This window comes from Sciurus vulgaris, assembly GCF_902686455.1.
Source record: "Sciurus vulgaris genome assembly, chromosome: 16".
Classification (NCBI taxonomy): domain Eukaryota; kingdom Metazoa; phylum Chordata; class Mammalia; order Rodentia; family Sciuridae; genus Sciurus; species Sciurus vulgaris.
The window spans coordinates 5,340,491-5,357,574 of NC_136477.1; the positions used below are offsets into that span (position 1 = coordinate 5,340,491).

Below are 17,084 nucleotides of genomic sequence, written 5' to 3' on the forward strand. Positions count from 1 at the left end.
CTTCAGCAACAGTCTCTTTGGGGGCCTTGGTTTCCACATCTGCAAAATGTGTGCTCCCAAGTAATGAATGATTCAGGGTTGCATCCTCCTTTCCATCTTGTATGTTGGCCAAACCTGGGAAGACGGCACATGTGTGTTCCAGCGTCTGTTGAAAGAAGACAAAAAGGAAACGGTTCAGCTACCCATCTGCAGGCAGCTGAGGAAGTCGATGCTAAGGGACACTCATGTCGTGTGTTGTCACAAATGGAGGTCTGTGTCATTTATTTGTTCATTCAGTCACATCATGTGGGCACCTCCTTCTAGAACACAGCTGGCCTTTCATTCCTCTGTGGCTGGAAGTTATTTCAACTGGAAAGAACCTCTTCTCCATCCAGAAAACTCCTATTCATGCACCAACACCCAGCCAAAACGTTCCTTCCCTGACCCTTCTCTCTCCCACAGGTCGCAAAATGAGCTCCTCCCTCGCAGTAAATAAATTTTACCCTGAAGCATTTAACCCAACAAGCTCTGTCTGTGTTTATCTGCCTGTTTGTCTGTCTGTCTGTCTGTGTTAAAATAAGAGTTCACCATGACCGTGTGTGGGGGTCCTCTCTGCCACGTCCCCCGTGGAGGAGAAAAGGGTTAACTGCCGGAGGAGGATGTTGACGTTTTTTCTATTACCCAAAAAACTCATTTACTCAATAAACACATGAGAACCAATACTCTTTTTAAATGAGAGGGGGCTGGACGGGTCTGGCCATACCAACTCTGGCCTTTTAGCTCTGGCCTCTTACAACAACGTGGAGTGACCCAACTCTCCTGTATTTATAACATACAGGTAAAGGGGGCCAGGACTGGGAGGAGCTTCTTCTGTGATGGACAGGATAGGGTGGAGTTAGGGGAGCCATCCTCTTAGGGGAAAATTCCAGAAGGAGACAGGGAACCACTCCCACGCAGCGCCACGTGCTTGCCAGCAGTCCCTAGAAGCCAGGTCTCTGCGTCCCGTGGCTCAACCTAGTCTGATTCTGCTAAATAAGGATGGCTTCCCACAACCATGGAGGGCATTTGCTGGGAACACAAGTACGGATCAAAATGGGCAGCAATGTGCTGAAATTAATTTGTGACCGGTTACAAGAGCTGCCCAGGACCAGCCCTTGCAGCCCCTTCCTCAGCGGTGTCCTGTTGGCAGCCTGAAATTCAAACCATGGGAATTGACGATGCCGCTAATCAGGACTTTCCCCTTCTTATCAGCCCTCTATCCAACCTCGGGAAATCTTTTAGGCGAAAGTCCGTAGGTAAAAGAAAGAATACAGTGTGATTCCCTTCTTATCTTCAGTTTCACCTCTATGGTTTCCATACCCACAGTCAACCATGTTCTGAAAATACTCCATAGAAAATTCCACAGGTAAACAATTCGTAAGTTTTAAGTTGCACATACTTCTGCGTAGTGTGATGAAGTCTCATGCTGTCCTGCCCAGGGTGTGAATCATCTCTGCCCAGTGTGTCCAACCTGTATATGCTACCCTCCCATTAGTCATTTAGAAGTCATCTTGGTAATCAGATCAACTGTTGCTATATCAAAAAAGCTCAAGTTCCAGTAACCTTTATTTTATTCAATAATGGTCCTGCAGCATGAGAGTATAGATGCTAGTGACTTGGATATGCCAAGAAGCTGCAAAGTGCCTCCTACTCCACCTCCCTGATGACCTCATTGGAATCCTAGTCAGAACCATCTTCCTATATTCACACCAACCCCCTGAACTAGAGAATTTCAATTTGGTCTCCAGCCCTGGTCCAACTGAACTGTCCAGTCCCAAAGAGAATGAGAAAGACCCTGACATGAAGACTGGGAGGAGGACACAGCCCTAGAAAGGGGACGAACAAGTGTGAAGGCCCTGAGCTGGGACAAAGGGCTGTTGAAGGACAAAATGTCAACCTGTGTGGCTGGAGCACAGTGGCCCGATCTGTTAGGAGGAAGGCCTTTGTGGCTGCTTTGTCCCAGACCTGGCACACAGCCCAAACTCAGTCAACGTTACGATTGTTGCGATGGCCTCCTAAGAGATGGGAGCCACTGTAGCTGCCCTGGAGGTTGAAATTTGGGAAGTCCCCTGGCCTTCAGATGCGGCCACAGTACAAACAGCTGCCGTGGGAACGTCTCCCAGGCCTGGTTCAGGAAGGGCCCGTCAAGGAAGCCAACTGTCCACAGCGTCATCTTCCTCAGATCCTCCAACACAGCCCTGGGGTCACCCACCTGCCAGGAAGGCAGCTAGAGAATCATCACACCCTTCCCGTGCTCCCAAGAACCCCGCTGCCAGGTGACAGCTGACTTTCTCACACAATAATAGTGTGTGGGAAAGGAATAACCAAAAACAGAGACTATTCAAAACTCACTCAAACTCTCGCATGTATCAGACGTGTTTTATGTACTGCAATGAGGGCCGCTAAAGCAGGCTTCCCAGAAGCCATTCAATGGGTGTTTGTGCCAACCAGGGGTAGCGAACCCTGTGGCAGGGAGCAAAGACCTTGAGACCAGGCTCCCCTGGGAAGCACCACCAGCTCTGAGCTCCTGGTCAACGGTGGCTCAAGTGGATAAAAATATATGACTGCAGTGGCATGCAATTCAGTGAGAGGGCCAAATTCACTTCCCCAGCCCTGGACTTGGCTTAACCGAGAGAACATGGTATGGTATGAGTGACAAACTGGGAGATGAAGATGAGTGAAGGGAGAGTGACAGGTAGGTGTAATGGCAGAGGACTAGAACCATAGATACATTAGATAGATGATAAAGATAAGTGATAGATAGATAGATAGATAGATAGATAGATAGATAGATAGATAGATAGAGGAGATGAATGGATGGATGGATAGAGTGGATAGATGAGTAGATAGATGGATGAATGGATGGATGGATGGATTTGATGAGTAGATGGATGGATGGATGAACAGATGAGGTGATGAGTAGATGGATGGGTGGGTCAATGGATGGATGAATAGAGCAGATAGATGGGTGGGTGGATGGATGGATGGATGGATGGATGGATGGATGGATGGATGGATGGATGAGGTAATGAGTAGATGGATGGATGGATGGATGGATGGATGGATGGATGGATGGATGATGAGTAGATGAGTAGATGGATGGGTGGGCCAATGGATGGATGGATAGAGTGTATAGATGGTGGGTGGGTGGATGGATGGATGGATGGATGGATGGATGGATGAATGGATGGATGAATGGATGGATGGATGATGAGTAGATGAGTAGATGGATGGATGGATGATGAGTAGATGAGTAGATGGATGGGTGGGCCAATGGATGAATGAATAGAGCAGATAGATGGTGGGTGGGTGGATGGATGGATGGGTGGATGGATGGATGGATGGATGGATGGATGGATGGATGGATGAGTAGATGAGTAGATGAATGGATGGATGGATGGATGAACGGATGAGGTAATGAGTAGATAGATGGATGGGTGGATGGATGAGTAGATGAGTAGATGGATGGGTGGGCCAATGGATGAATGAATAGAGCAGATAGATGGTGGGTGGGTGGATGGATGGATGGGTGGATGGATGGATGGATGGATGGATGAATGAGTAGATGAGTAGATGAATGGATGGATGAATGGATGAGGTGATGAGTAGATAGATGGATGGGTGGATGGATGAGTAGATGAGTAGATGGATGGGTGGGCCAATGGATGGATGGATAGAGCGGATAGATGGTGGGTAGATGGATGGATGGATGGATCTGTAAATTAATGTACTGATAGAGCTGTAGTGACAGGTATACAGGTATACAGACATACATGTGTACACAGATAGATGTGGTATATATCTCTATATATTTATGTACCTACCCATCTCTGCCTGTGCTGCACCTCTCCAGAGCATAGGTGTACAGACCTGTGTTTCTGTGCCTATCTCTATCTACATGCGATGTCTACATGCCTCTGTATCTGTGCATGTGTGTGCACATGTGTGCATATCCACACACATACACGTGGAAGGCAGCCTTCCTTGACTCGTGGCCCTGTCCTCCAGCATCCTCGTGCCTCCATCTCCAGCCTCCCACCTGCTTCCATCATCACACCTCCCTCTCTGACTCCACCCCTCCTACCCCCTTCATTGGCCACTGGCACTTCATCTGTCCGCCTTTTGTGAAGCACGAGCCCAGCTGTGTGAAGGTATCCGAATTCACCCTTGCCTCAGGGTCCTGTCTGACTCCCTCGAGCTCCTGAAGAACCTCGCAACAGGGTGTCTCCCCCTCAGCACCCTCATCAGCCAGAGTAGCATCACTGTCCTGGGTGTGTCTGGTGCCCGGTGCCTCGTAACAACGGGAGCAGCCCCGGACTTGACCTACCGGAGGCCAGCAGCACCGACCCTTGCAGTGACAACCAGAAAGAATTCCAGGCCTGATTAGTGTCACTGGGAGGCAAAGTCACGCAGGAGAGAACACTCAGCCTGGGTTCAGATCATGCCGCTCTGGTCATGCTCAGGATTCTTGTACCATGACCTCCAGGAAACACCTGCTGTGCAGCAGACAGGACTGCTTTTCTTTCCTTAGTCCCCTCCTTATACACAGGGACCCCTTCCAAGACCCCCAGTGGAGTGTGGGACGTGGAAGAGCAGACCACAAGGGACCACCATACTATGGTCCAGTGTCCTGACTGAGTGTTGGTGGGCGTCTTTGGCAAACATCCCGGTTACTCAGGTCTAGCCAGATCCAGGAGTCCCTTCTAAGAACACTGTTCTGCTCCAGACAGCTCTGGATGCCTGTGGGGACCGCCAGGAGCGCTCAAAGCTGCTGGGAGGACTTCCCTGCTCAGCATCCTGGTTCTCTGAAGGTGGCTTCGGCTCTGGGGGAGGCTATGAGGTTGAGCAGAGGCCGGGAGCTGTGAGGGAGGCATCCGGACACCCCTGGGATTAGGCTCCCAACTCCAACAGTCCACACGGAACTCTCACATGGCTGCACTTGGGTACACGCACAGGCATGTTGGGGACATGTGTGTTCCCATGGGCACATTCAAAGACAAGCCCGAACGTGCATTGACACATCAGTGAGCACACACTAAAGGCTGTGCTGAAACCTCCCTGTGTAAAAACACAGAGACGCCCCGGCACACGTGGACATCTGTGGGGTCAAACACACACAGCTGTGCCCCAATTCACTCACATGGGGCCACAGGCTGCTCAGGGACGTGCGTGTGCCCATCTGCTCTGACGACGTGCACAGGTGTGCACTCGAGTGTGCGTCCCCTTGGCACACGCAGCGACGCTCAGACCCACTGTGGACAAGCACAGGGGTCCTCATGGCCCCCGCCTCTGTCTCCACTGCCAGGCTGTACACATTTGTTGGATTCATGTGGACCGATGTCTGCTGAGCACCACATGTATACCTGGAAGGGGATCCAGCAGGGGCTAAGTCAGCTGCATTGTACTCTGGGGAGCACTCAGAATGGAGGGGAGCCCAGTACTCCAATCCAGTCTCTAAAGACCCCAAGTGGCCAGAACCCAGGAGGATGCCAGCTTTCTCAGGCTCTCCTGGCATGTGGGGCAGGCGTGGGGCAGACTGGAACGTGGTCTGCAGACAGGTGGCGCTGGAGAGGGACTTCCACAGGACGCGTTCTGCATCCCTCCTTCCCTACACTTGTTGGGTCCAGGTGCCCCGAACACGGGTCCTCCAGCCCCCACCCAGGCCTGGAGTTCCTCAGCACCGGCAGGGTCTGAGTCACGGCGGCTGTGACCCCTGGTCCACTTGCTGGATACCCTGCCCTTCCTCCCGGGTTCCCAGAGGCTCTGGCACCAGCTCCCCTGGAGGAAAAGGAAGAGCGTCAGGCCAGGGCATCCTCTGCCCTTCAGGCTGGTGCTGGGGTGGGGACCTGATTCCCAGGCTTCTCCTCCAGGATGACAGGAGGAGTGGCTGGGAAATTCAAGGCTCAGGAAATGCAGCTGGCGGAAAGGGAGTAGGGATGCTACACCCACAGATGGCGGGAATGGAGGCCGCAGGTCCACCCCGCTGACCCTAGAACCTGCCCGGGCTGTGTCCCTGGAGAACCGGCTGAGAACCGAGCAGCTCCCTTGCTGTCCACACCCCTATCTACACAAAGACTGGCTCATTCTGCCTCCTGAATCCCCCTGCAAGTCACCCACTTTCCTCTCTCCCATGCCTGGGCCCCTGTCCTGTCCCCCCTGAATGACAGCAGTGCCACCTCCCCAACCTCCAGGATTCACCCTATTCATTCTCCTCATGCCCAACCACAGGGAGCTTGCTAACACAAACTCCTGACCTTGCCACCCCTCTGCATAAAGCACCCATGGCTCCCCACTGCCCTTGGGAAGAACCTAAAACTCGTTGCCAACCCATGTCTTCAGACCCAGCACACGATGGCCTCTGATTCCAGCTTCCTCCACTGTGGCCAGTCCCCGTCGTGGCTCACCTTGCTGCAGACAGGGGCGTCACCTGGGGTCCTCCCCGCCTCACTCCTCTGCCTGGTGTCTGCTGGGCATCACTTCCTGATGAAGCCTCTCTGGACTCCCAAGTCCGGGGCCGGGAGCTACTCCCCTGGCTGGCACATTACTGCACCCTTACCTGTCAGTCGCCTCAGTAGACTGGAGCCCCCCGCCTGATCCACATCTGGTGGAAGGAGACGCTCAGCAGATGAGAGCCGAGTCCTGTCTGGGCCCACAGGTGGCAGGCTGGCAGCAGGAGTGACAACCTGCTGGTCCCAACCACTGGTCCATGACAGGGGGCAGCGGGGGCCACCAAGGACTTACCAGCTGCCCTGCACCGCTCACCCAGAGGTGGACACAGGTGGCCCTGCCCTTCTGCGCTCTTATTTGAGATAAATTTCATGGGCCAGAAGAAACCTTCTGACGTGAAATGAAGTGAGGTGGGCACAGAAAGCGTCCCCTCTGACTCTCTCACAAGCAGAAGCCGCAAAGCTGGTCTTAGAGGAGCCAAGAGTAGGGAGGGGAAGAGGAAGGGCCACCAAAATACCGCACTGAGGAGAGGGACGTTCTAGTGCCCTGTGGCAGGGGATGGCTACAGTCGGCAACTACTTATTGCACAGTTGGTAAATAAGTAGAAGAGAGGAGTTTGATCGATTGTTAAGGAGACGAAGTGCCACAGCGTACATTACAACCCGTGGACAGCGCACACACGTGTTCCAGGATCACCCTGCACCCCATGAACATGTACAATCATTACGTCAGGGAACACTTATTGACAAAAAAAAAAAAAAAAAAAAAAAGGAAAAAAGAAAGTTTTTCAATGGTGCCAGGAATCTAGAAGCTGAAAGCTGGCCCTGCTATGGTCAGGAGTGTGGATGACCCCGGTGGCGGAGCTCACAGCCTCTGGTTGCCAGGTGACCCTGACTTCTAAAAGGCAAGGTTAGGCCCAGGCCTGCCCTGCCTCTCTGTACCCGCCAGCATCTGGGGAGGCCGCTGCTCCCCGAGACACCCCTGAGCCGGCTGAGAGCTGCAAGATGTGGCTCAGGGACTCCCAGGCTCAGCGCTTCCCGTGACCTGGAGCCAGAAAGGCCACCCCGCTGCTGGGGAAGCTGTGGCAGGATTGCTTGAGCCCAGAAGTCTGGGGCCAGCCTGAGCCGCAAGGAGAGACGGCGTCTCAAAGGAGGTAGAACATGGCCCCGAGAGCCTGCTGTGTCTTCCTCAGGCGCGCAGTGGACAGGTGTCCACCTGCGGCCAGGAGACTCCGGGCACTCTCAGGGACAGTCAGGGTGAGCAGCACGGTGTACAGTCTGGTGCTGCGGCCGTGACTGACAGCCTGCCCAGCGCGCCTCCCTCAGCACGTCCTTCGCGAGGCAGGCGCTCTGGGGTCTGCACGCAGCAGCCCTGGGCGCAGCTCATAGAATCTCACCCCCCACCTGCGCCTCAGTTTCCTCTTCTGCAAAATGGCCCCGGGGAGCCCCACCACCCCGCACGATCGAGATGACGCGCACCACGGAGAAAGCGCTCAGAGAGCAGCAAGCCCCTCGGGAGTCATTGCCAGCCCGGAAGCTGCTCTGGGTCAGCTCGCCGTTGGAAATGCGCAAGGAAGCAGAGCCGTCCTTCTGTGGACGTGTCCTTAGGAGGACTCTGAGTCCTCGGGTATATTAAGATGTGGTTTTCCTGTTGAGGTTCTGAAGCGCCTTGTGGTTTCTCTGGGAGTCCAGCAGCAGGGGAGGGCGAGTCCCCAGAGAGCAGTGGCCTCAAGGAAGGGCCCAGCAGCCCCCAGCCCTGGGGAAGCTAGGCCTTGAGGACTCAGAGTCCACCAAAGGGCCACTACACAGGGTGACCACACATGGCCAAGAAAAACACAGGATGTCCAGTCATCAGGTGACCCTATTCCCGAGACCAGAGGTGTGCCAAGAACCCTCACTTGTCTGAGGATGTCTCCTGCATATATGTAGGTCTGCTGTTCTAATGTGCATAGGTGCTGTTCTATTTTTTAAATACAAATGATTTAATGACATCAATTAACTACTCTTGGATTTAACTAGTGCATGCATGTGCACAAGAGCATACATATGCATGTTCCAAGTTAAGTACTTGAAAGAAGACCAGAGGAATACTCCAGCAGAGGGGATTGCAGTGCAAAGGCCCGGGGGCTGCAAAAAGGCTGGCAGAAGAAACCATGGGAAGAACTATCCAGTGCCTGCAGTGTGCCAGATACTGTTCTGTGCCCTTCTCCTGCTCCTCTCCTCTAATCCTATGACATGGGAATACTGCCACATTCAGAGGAAGGAACTCAGCAGGTAGCTGCCCCACTGGGGTCATGCAACAGTGATTAGCAGAACCAGGAGTTGAGGCTGGAGGCCCACACTCCTAAGCCCCTCATACCTAGGTATAATTGAGGTGCGTTCAGCAAGAGAACCTAACCAGCGTGGCCCCAGAATGATGGAGAACCAGGAGACGAGGACGTGAAGGGAGCCTCTGGCCCGCGGAGCACCCTGCGCATGTGCCAGGTGAAAGGAGCCAGACGCAAAGGCCACGCGGCAGCAGGGTGCCCCTTACACGCTGCTCTGGAAAAGGCAGAACGAGAGACAGGGAAAAACAAATCGTGACTGCCAGGAGCAAGGGAAGAAGATGCCTACGAGAGGAGAGCAGAGACTTTGGGGGGCAGCGGAGTGGTTCCATGTCTTCATTGTGACTGTGGATGAGCCAGACTCACAGAAATGAGGGCTAAGAAGATCGGATCTTCCTATGTGTACATCAGACCTCGATTCTGAAAAGTCAACAGAAGGGGAAGCTTTATGCTCAGAAAACGGGACCCTTCTGGCCATCTTCTCCCACGTGGGTCTTAAATGGAGTGGGATGAAGAATCTCAGCTAAGTCCTACAGAATAAAGTCTCTTCACACCGGATGACCAGAGCAGAGGGACCCCCCTTAGGGGTCAACTTTCGTGGACGATGCCCCCTAAGGAGGTTTCTGCAACATGACCACGTGCACGGTACCCTTTCTCTGCATCTCTGCTAGCAGTGGGTGTTATCACTTTGTAATGCTTTGAATCACTTTATTTTCATATATTTTATGACAACTGCTTAAAAACTTTTGTTCGACTTCTATAAATTATTCGAAATCATGGACAAATTAAATTGGTAGAATTTCTAATTTCCAGTATATTTTCAACCATAACAAGATGACAAGCAGATACATGCTTTCTCTTTCCTTTGTGATTGTGATTGCTGATGGCTTTGATGTGAACAGCACATTGTTACTAAAATTTGCACCCTATGGGGGCTCCTGAGACTCTATTTTCACACATTCTTTGACTCACAGTAGAGTTCATTATAATGATTGTTGGTGTCCTTTCTCAGTTTTCTATTGAAGTCACCTTTTTCTTATCACTGTGTGAAAACTCTTTACATAGGGTGGTACCAACACTTCTTAAAAAACCAGCTGATCTTTACTTATATTTTATAGTATTTTTCTCTATAATAGTATTTTCCCTAATCATTTATAAAACTATTTCCCTAAGTTAGTGTTAGTGTGTGTGTGTGTGTGTGTGTGTGTGTGTGTGTGTGTGGCCAAATTATATGGTTATATTGTGTGCATGTACAACTGTGTAACAATAAATCTCACCATTGTGTACAACCATAATGCACCAGTTAAGAAGAGGAAAAGAAAGATGATATACTTTTTTAAAATGTGTATTTCTGTATTTGCGTTAGTGGCTTCTGGGTTTCCTGTCTTAGTTTTTCAAAATAGCATGTTTTCAACTCTAAGTTATAAAAATAGTCTTGTAAATTCCTTCCAAGATCTATATTGGCTTATTTTACACATTTTATCTTTAGCCCATCTGGAAATTTGGGGGTGTGCCCTTCACAGCACAGAGTATTTCACCCTCCCGCATCTCTATATGGGAGAAGGAAGGTAGACCAGGGGCCACCTGGGCCTGGCTGACTCAGGCCTCCGCCTGGCCCCAAGTCCTGGGGTCTCATGCCCACTGGTTTTTCTCTCTTTGGTCTTAGCAGGTGGGAGCGAAGCCGCGGGAAAGTGCTGCTCTCTAGTGGCCACATCGATGATAGCAGTTGGAAGCAAAAAAGCCATCCTAAGAGTGAAAGCAAGGGCCTAAAGAAAGCAAGGGCCACGGACTCGTGGATCACGTGGTCCATCTCTCCAGTGGAATATCACTCAGTCATGAAAAGGAAGTTCTGACATGGGTGTGCCTCCAGGACACTGTGCTGCAGCTCTGTCAGTCAGACACAGAACACACCCTGCAGGCCCCACCCAGAGGAGGACCCTAGAGTCAGACCCAGAGGCAGGAAGCAGCATGGTGGGAACCGGGCTGGGAGGAGGGCAGGGGTTGGGGTTGGAGGGGACAGAGCTCCAGCTGGGGAAGATGAGGAGGTTCTGGAGATGGGGTGGGGGGCTGCACGGCCAAGGGAGTGGACCCAATGCCACTGGACCATGCGCCCAGGAGAGTTCAGATGGTGGATTTTACCACCGATTCAAGCAAGATGGCATCAGGCAGGGTGAAGGGGTGGGAAGGGACCAGGTGCGTGAGGCTGAGGGCGTGGTCCCGGATTCGGCCTCCAGGAGGCCACTGGAGATGCCATTATGGCCCGTGGGGCAGGGGACAGAAGCCAGGGGACAGGGTTGGGATGTGTGGCTGGGGGCGTGGGCAGCTCCCTCCAGCAGTCCTGTGCTGCCCTCCTGCTGCCCCGGCCACACAGCCTCCTCCTCGCCCACCCACTCCATCCTTCCTCCCAGCCTTTGCCCTGGCCTTCCTGGATTGCCTTTCCCCCAGATCTTGATTCACATGCTCTGAGCTTCTGGGCGTTCAGAGCTCAGCTCAAGTGGCCTTTCCTGACCTTGCTGACTGAAGCCGCAGCCTCCCCACCCAGCCAGTCACTTCATGCTGTTTACTTCCTGCCCCAGCAACTCGGCCGTCTCAATTTACCTCCCGGGGCTGTTTCCTGGTTCACATTGGCCTCCTCACTGCACCGTGAGCTCCTCCTGGCAGCAGGCGTGTCTGTCTTGTTCACTGGACAGTGCAGGCATGCAGCAGGTGCTCAATAAATGTGCGTGGCATTAAAAATACAATCCATGGGTCATGGAATGCATGTGTGCAAATTCGTGCTGTTCTGCGTCCCCTTCTGTCCTGTGCAGGGCTTGGTTCTATTCTTGTGGACAGTCCCTGAGGATGAGTGTGAACTTCTGTCAAAACAACCAAGCTCTTAGGTGTAAAGATGACGTGCTAATAAAGGAACAGGCTTCCCGCCTCCAGGGAAGCCAGGAAGTCCTCCCTCACTCAGCCATCCTCTGGGAAAGTTAATGCTTGATGCTCTAGGTCCTTTAAGAACGTCTGCCTCTCTGCACAGGACCAGGGAAATGACTGATTACCTACCAATGCCCCAGAGTTTAAAAATAAGCTCCAACTGATGGCACCATGGGCCCAAATTTTTTTGCCCTGAATTAAACAATATAAAAGTAAAAAAAAAAAAAGAAAAGAAAAGAAAAAAAAGTTCCGTGTCTGTGTTTGTGTTCAGAGGCTTCTAGTTCTGAGTGTTCTTGAGGGGGGGGTCACCTGATGGCCAGCGTGCCAGTCAGTGTGTCCACGGGTGTTGGGGTGCCCAGGTCCCCAGGTGTGTGTGTGAATTCGAGTCCATGCATGTGTGTCCGGCACGTTCACTGTGTGTGCGTGTCTTCCTGTTGGTCCCATGTCCGGGAGCTGGTATGTGCTCGTGTGTGGCCCTGTGCCCAAGAGCAGGTGCGTCTGGATCTGGGTCTCCCGTGTGCCCCTCTGCTGTTCCGCTGCGTCACGTTTCTAGGGGCCCATGGGCCTGCGGCACCCATGGGTGCCCGGGCTCCTACACACATGCGTGTGCACTTACACCGGCCTCTGGAAGCCCTGGGCCTGTGTGTTCACGAGTGACTCTGGGTGTCAAAGTCCACGGGTGCCGGCCTGTGTGCTGCCAAGCCCTCCGGTGGCTCTCAGGCAGCGGTGTGGGCTGGTGCGTGAATTCACACCAGCTCCCCAGGGGTGAGCTCTCCCAGCGTGGCCGATCTCACACCCCCATGTGGGTCGCTGAACACGGGACAAGATGTCAGCAGCACACGCTGAGCAGCCCCTCTACCACGCAGGTCTGGGGAACACCTGGCGTCTCAAAAACACATGACCCAGAAAAATGCAGGAAAAAAACTGGGAAGCAATTAACATTTTTATTGTGGCAAAATAAATACATCCTAAAATTCACCACCATGACCGTTTTCAGTTGATTAGCACTAACACATGATGATGGATGCTTGATGAATATTTTTAACCTTCACTTATTTTTTTTAAGGTCTGGTTGACAAAAAATTATGGTATACATTGTAATTTTTTTTTTTACGGGGCTGGGGACGGAACCCAGAGCGTCATGCTGGGCCAGCGCTGACCACTGAGCCACCTGGGCTAAGCCAGCGTCGTGAACACACCCTGGCGCCGCACACATGCCGTCTTCTGCCGTGAGAACCTCGCAGACCCCCTCTGGGTGACTCGGTATCTGACACGCTGCTGGGCGGAGCTCCTGAGCTTGCTGCCCGCTGAGGCCCTGCGCCCGTCTCCCGGGCCCTCCCAGTCCCGCGTGCTCAGATCCCATTTGGGAAGGACATCACGCTGCATTTACAATAGGATTTCTTCCGCTATGAGGTCATATTCCTAAAATTTCTAACGAAGGCTGGATTTGACTCCGAATTCCCGAGCACTCGAGCAAGGAGCGGCTCCCGCGGCCAGCACGGGCCGCCCTGGGGGCGCTCAGAGCTGAGCCTGGGTGAGGCCTCCTGGGCCTGTGGGCCCGGGTGTGTGCGAGTGTGCATCTGCACTCCTGCGTCCAGATGTCCAGGCAGGTGTGCCCAGGTGTGACCACGTGCAGACCCAAACCGAGGCATCTCCAGGGCCGGGTCCCTGGGTGCGTCCTGTCCCTGTCTGTGTCTCCTCTGGGGCCTTGTGGTCCCCGCCTTTGTCCCTGCGCACACCCGCTCCATGCACGGGGCTGGGGCCACAGCCCGTGTGCGCCTCGAGTCCACGCAGGGCCGTGTGCACCACACTGCCATCTGCACACGCTGCACTGGGGCCCTGTGGGGGTGAGAGCGCCCCCCAGCTCTTACTCTGTGACGTCCGGGGGTGGATGGACAGGGCCAGGGTGTTCACCCAGGAGAACTGACCCACGAATGCCACCAGCCGGAGAAGGGTCATCAGGCCTTCCTAGCACACCACAAGACCCACGCGTCCCTCCCCGTGTGTCCTGTGCGTGTCAGAGCGCCTGGGTCCCTCTGCAGACACGTGACGCCTGTGTCCCCATGTGTCTCTGCCTGTGCACCCATGTGCCCGGGGGAGGCCCCCACGCCCCGTTCCTCTTGAGCAGCTGGTTCCGCAGGAAGCTGCTGGGTGGGGTGAGGTGCCGAGCCTCCGGGCCCCCTCTCCGCCTCCCCACACCTGCGAGCGCGGGCCAGGGGAGGGCTTGCTGCGCCTCAGGCTCCTGCTCTCTGCCCTCCTCAGACCCCTGGTCTGCCCCCAGCTGGGGCCGGCGGTGGAGGAAGGGGAAGTTGGGGCAGAGTTGTATCATCCTGTGGCTTGCGCCAGGCTCTTGGGGCCAAGCTCCCCGGAGCTGCTGGGAGCCCTGGCCGCGGGCTGGTAGCCAGGCCAGGTACCCACTTTGCTGAGAACCAGGATCCCTCTGGTAAGTAACCCCCCAGGCAATGGGGTCAGATGGACCCGCGGGGACAGAAGCAGAGGAACTGGGGACCTGCCAGGTAGCAGGCCAATGGACAGGCATCACAGTCCAGCCACCTGCTTCCCATCCTAAAGAGGCCTGTGGCCCTGAGAGATGACTGGGGTTCTGGCGCCAGGGAGGAGAATGGAGCCCCTGGTAGCCAAGGAGAGTGTGGGGCAGGGGACAGGAGGCTCCCTCTGGCAGTCACCAGTCATGTCACTGTCCAATCTGCAGATTCTGGGTCCCCAACGGGCTTCCCTGAAACTAGCTCTAAAGGGGGGACCTGGGGACTCCATCTTGCACAACAAACTCTCCCTGGAGAATGGCATCCAGGCTCCAGCCCAAGCAGGGCCTTGCCCATCTTCTGGGATCACAGGAGGATGACCACCCTCTCCCCAGCATCCTGGGTGGGGGCTTCTCCTGGGGAGCCACCCCCAGCGCTCCATGGCCACCTTGGGGAACCTCCACACCAGCTGCCGGTGGGGCGAGGCAGCAGCTGTGGTATGCGCTGACCCTGGCCCGCCTGTTTCTCAGCTTCCTCCAGCCCCAAGGCCACCGGGATGGGCCCGCTGGGGTCCCAGAGTGTGGCCCCAGAGCCAGGAGGGGGCAAATGTGGAGCTGAACGCTGGGACCGGGAAGAAAGGAACTGGTGAGGGAGGCTGTGGGTATCCGAGTGCCACACCCAGGGGATGGCCCTTGAGGGTCCGTCCCCTGTGGTCCTGAAGAAAGGGCTTGACACCCAAGGAGGCTGTCCCCACCTCCAGCTCCCTTGTGATTGAGTCCCTCTGGGAGGGCTTCCTGGGAGAGGAAGTCTTTTCATGAGGTCTTGAAGAGCCAGCAGAATGCTGGTTGCAAACCCCTCACCGTCTGGGCGGGGCTGTCTCCACAGGCCTCTCTGATGTCCCCATCAGAGGGCTGGACACACGCTGGTGCTCAGTCCTGCTGTTGTCAATATGATGATGACTGTGCCGGGCAGATGCGGGTTCATATCCCAGTTACCCTGCTTCTGTGTGTCCACCGGCAAGTGGCTTAACCTCTCTGGGCTTCAACAGCTCATCCATAAACAGGTGGCCATGGGGTCTTGCATGTGAGATCTTGGTGCAGTGCCTGGCATGCCGACCGTACCTCATCTTTCCTTTTATGATCTGTTCTTGCGCCACAGCCCTAGGCCTGGGCCGTCCCCACCCATGCAACACTTGGGTGTCACCAGAAACTTTGGGTTGTGCTCAAGAAAGACTCGAGATGAGTCCCCATCTCTAAGCAAGTCCCATAGTTCCCGTTAGCCACAGCTACACTTTTTGTGGTTTCTTTTACCCGCAGTCAACTGAAGTCTAAAAATACTACGTATCATAAACATTTTAAGGGAGAGATCCCATTTGTATGACTGTTACCAGTCTATTGTGATAATTGCTCTATTTTATTATCAGTTCCTGTCTACTGTGATAATTGCTGTATTTTATTATCAGTTCCTGTTGTTAATCTTTGTGCCTGGTTTATAGATGAAACTTTATCGTAGGTTTGTATGTTGGGGGAGAACACTGGGTGCCTTCTGTGGAGTCCGGCATTCACCGTGGGGGATGTCTTGAAATGCACCCCTGAGGATTAGGGGGGACCACTGCATCCCAGGGTGGGCTCCTTAAGATCTAGTGTCTAAGCAGGCCACCACCCCATGGACCCTGAGGGAGGTTGGATCTTCCTTGGCAGGGTGAGGTTTAGCAGCCAGGGAAAGCTTGAACCCTCGCCCTGGGTCAATGGGAAGAGTCTCTGGGGCCCCAAGGGAGAAGCAGCTGGATTGAAGTGAGGGACCAGAGGCAGCAGAGACCCTCGTGGAGCTGGGGGCAGCTGGAGCCCCGGAGCACTGTGGGCTGAGAGCAGGCTGCGGGACGCAAACGGGGCCTGGCTCCGCCTTGCTGGGCGGGTCAGGGGAGGGGGCGGATGACAGATGCTCCCCGACTTATGATGCCCCGACTTACGATTTTTCTTTGGCTTCACCAAGCCGGGAAATCGTATCCGTGCAACCCATGGGTGCGCTCGCTTGCAGAGGGAGTCTGCACGTCGCTACTCGTTAGGTTTTGAGAGACGATTTCGCCGTCGGCTCATGTGAGCGATTCCCAGGCGGGCTGGGCTGCGCTGGGGCGCTCCAGGGCCCCTCCGTGCGCAGGAAGCGGTACTGGGGCTTCCGCCACCAGGGGGCAGCACTGCGCGCTCGCGTACACACCGCACACTGCACGCGCACCACACTTGGGTACACACAAGATACACGCATACAGAGAGACCCAGAAACCCGGGCAGACGCCAGAAACCCTCCCATACCACAGCACAGACCAGACACGGAGATGCATCCCGACTGACAGCACCGGCATATCACACACACACACACACACACACACACACACACACGCACGCACTACAGATTTCAAAACCACTTCGACCTGACATACGCTCCCACCCAGACAAGTCGACACCCAAGACTGACCCTCACCAGCTCAAAATACACGCTCTGTCCACTGATACAACAACGCACTGTCAAACACTCAGACTCACACACACACACACACACACACACACACTCAGACACACACACAGTCTCCCTGAAGGACCCAGGCTGTGTGTGTTTCCTCCGGGTAATGTCTTGTCTGGTCAGAGGCCCCAGGACTGGGTGAAGGGGGTGCTCAGGGCTTGGCCTCCCGGCAGCTCGGGCCTCTGAGCCCCCCAGCTGGAAGTCCCAGCCCTCCTCCCCCAGTCCCAGGCTCCCATCAGCTGATGCGTCTGGCAGACCCCGCGGCAGTCTCCGCCCCTTGCTGGCAGCCCAGTCCTGGCAGGGATTCCCAGCCCAGCTCCCACCTCCGCTCGCCCTGCATCACACTCTCACACGAGGGCCCCATGGCTGGCTCGGCGCTCAAC

The 17,084-nt window shown here is 54.5% G+C and overlaps 1 protein-coding gene across 2 annotated transcripts in view; it reads left to right on the forward strand.

Moving 5' to 3' along the window:
• The first annotated feature begins 14,018 nt into the window (after nt 1–14,018).
• The window catches only part of ARHGEF18 (Rho/Rac guanine nucleotide exchange factor 18), a 74,865-nt gene continuing 71,799 nt past the window's right edge, over nt 14,019–17,084 (forward strand). For both annotated transcript variants that reach the window (XM_079114493.1, XM_079114494.1), the window contains exon 1: nt 14,019–14,147. The gene's annotated coding sequence lies outside the window, so the exon portion shown is untranslated. The remainder of the gene's footprint in view (nt 14,148–17,084) is intronic.